The sequence below is a fragment of the Meriones unguiculatus genome, chromosome 20, assembly GCF_030254825.1.
Source record: "Meriones unguiculatus strain TT.TT164.6M chromosome 20, Bangor_MerUng_6.1, whole genome shotgun sequence".
Lineage (NCBI taxonomy): Eukaryota > Metazoa > Chordata > Mammalia > Rodentia > Muridae > Meriones > Meriones unguiculatus.
This window is the reverse complement of record NC_083367.1, coordinates 50,504,739-50,507,457: the sequence shown is the minus strand read 5'-3', so window position 1 is coordinate 50,507,457 and position 2,719 is coordinate 50,504,739. Positions and strand designations below refer to the sequence as shown.

At 37.6% G+C, this 2,719-nt stretch overlaps 1 pseudogene; it reads right to left on the bottom strand.

Moving 5' to 3' along the window:
* Positions 1-386: 386 nt before the first annotated feature.
* LOC132649637 (U6 spliceosomal RNA) lies at positions 387-487 on the bottom strand (annotated as a pseudogene).
* Positions 488-2,719: the final 2,232 nt, after the last annotated feature.

Genomic DNA, 2,719 nt, shown 5'->3' with positions numbered 1-2,719 from the left:
TGTCTCCTCCCTCCATCTATATCCAGTATATATTCTTTTTTCCCCTCTCCGTGAGAATCAAGGTTTGTCCTCTTGGAGCCTCCTCGTTACTTAGCTCCTTTGGGTCTGTGGATTGTAGCATGGTTATCCTGCACTTACAGCTAACATCCACTTATAAGTGAGCCCACACCTTGTCTGTCTTTCTTGGTCTGGTTTACCTCACTCAGGATGATCTTTTTCTAGGTCTGTCCATTTGCCTGAACATTTCATGGTGTCATTGTTTATAATGGCTGTGTAATATTCAATTGTGTAAATGTACTACATTTTTCTTTATCCATTCTTAAGTTGAGGGATATCTAGGTTGTTTCCAGCTTCTGGCAAAATAAATAAATAAATAAATAAATAAATAAATAGAAGAATGCGTCATGAATTTGCGTGTCATCCTTGGACAGGGGCCATCTTCTCTGTATCATTTCAGTTTTAGTGTATGTGCTGCCAATGTGAGAACTAGATGAATGTCTTTAGGAGTGATTTTCTTGTTATATTTTTAGGACACTAGTATTTTGCATTACCCTTGTTCCCTGGCCTGTCTAGTCTCAAGTTCATAGTCACCCAAGCAGTGTCAGGGATGGGTTCTATCTCCTGGAGAGAGACTTAGGACAAATCAGATATTTGTTTATTCCCTTGGGCTCTGTGCCACCATCGTGCTGGGATATCTTGCAGTCAGGACATCATTATAAATCAAAGGGTTGTGGCTGACTTGGGGGTTATACTCTCTTTTGGTAGTGTGCAAAGTAACTTCCTGTGCAAAAGATACTAGCATGTAGGGGGAAGGCTCTATGTAGGTACTAGCTTGACTTCTCCACTTTCAAAGAATTATTTGGGGTTGTCTTCAGTAATGGGGTCTTTCTACTGGTTTGGAGAGAACCACCAATAGTTTTGCCAACATCCTGGGTTGTTTGGGGATTCCCATGGGATTCCTTCCTCAAACAAGTTAATTCAATGTAACCCAATACCCGTATGGGAAGCTTCATTTGGTTACAAGAGATGTCCCGCTGGAGCTCTGAATTCCCATTACTTGGCAATTTTACTTAGCTCACTTTCATATATGTATATGCTTTAAGAAGCTAGTACTGAATTAGGTGTCCATACTCCCCTTCAAATGGCCCTTGATTTTAGTTGTCTCTCACTGTATTCCACTTCATCTTCCACTTCTTTGCCAGTCTTCAGGTGACCCTCCAGTTTCTGTCTCTCCTATCCATTACTATCTACTTTACTACCCTTTCCTAGGAAGAAGCAGGTAATATGCATACATTCCCCTAATCCCTTACTCTAGAGCTAACCTCTGTGGTTCTAAGTACTAGAGCTTGGTTATCATTGACTTAACAATTAATATTCACAGCTAAGGAAATACATGCCGTTTTTTGTTTTTTCTACGATTGGGATACCTCAGTTGGGATGGTTGTTTTCTAGTTCTATCCACAAGTAGTAAATTTTATGATTTTATTTTTAATGATAGAGTAGTACTCCATTGTGTAAACACAACACATTTTCTTCATCCATTCATCTGCTAAGGGACACATAGTTTGCTTCCAGTTTCTGACAATTATTAAGAGAGCAACAGTGAATGTAGTTGAGTAAGTGTCTCTGTGGTAGGAGGAAGCATCCTTCTGCTATATGCCCAAGAGTGGGAAACTTGTATTTTGAGGTAGGTCAATTCCCATGTTTCTAAGGAACCACCACACTGATTTCTATAGTGACTGTACAGGTTTCTGCTCTCATCAGTAACAAACAGGTGAGTGTTCCCTTATTCACATCCTTGCCAGAATGAGCTGTCACCTTTGTTATTGATCTTATCTTTTCTGACAGACGTTAAGATGATAAATCTCAGCGTAATTTTAATGTGAATTTTCTTGATGACTAAGTAAGTTGACAGTGTCTTTAAGTGTTTCTTGGTCACTTGGGTTTCCTCTTTTGAAATTTGCTGTTTAGAACCATCCCATTTTTAAAATGGTTCATTTTCTTGATATCTAGTATTTTGAGTTCTATATATGTTTTGAATAGCAAGCCTGTATCAGGTCTGTAGTTGGTAAAATTATCTTTCTCATTCTGTAGGCTGCCACTTTGTTTGAATGACAGTCTCCTTTGCTGTAAGAAGCTTCTCAGTTTCATGAAGTTCCATCTGTTAATTGTTGATCTTAGTGCTTGTGCGAACATTATTCTGTTCATAACATTTTTATGCCGATGAATTCAGAGCTATTTGATTTTTTTTTCTTCTCTCAGGTCCAGTGTATATGATTTTATGTTGTGGTCTTTAGTCATTTGGAGTTGAATTTTGTGCAGGATATTTAATTAATGGATCTGTTAGGATTCTCCTACAAGCAGCTATCCAGTCAGAACAGCACAATTTGTTGAAGATGCTGTCTTTTTTCCGGTGTGTATTTCTGGCTTCTTAGTTTTAAAAAAATCAGGTGTCCATCGATGTGTGGTTTTATGTTAAAGTTCTCGATCCACATGTCTGCTTTTGGTGTCATTAGACTGATTTTATTATTTATTACAGCTATTTGTTATATTTGTTGTAACATTTGAAATAGGGATAATGTTACTTTCAACTGTTCTTTTATTATTCAGGATAGTTTTAGCTATCTTGGTTTTCTATGTTTCCATATGAAGTTTAAAATTGTCCTTTCTAGATCTATGAAGAAATGTGTTAGAATTTTGGTGGGGATTGCATTAAATC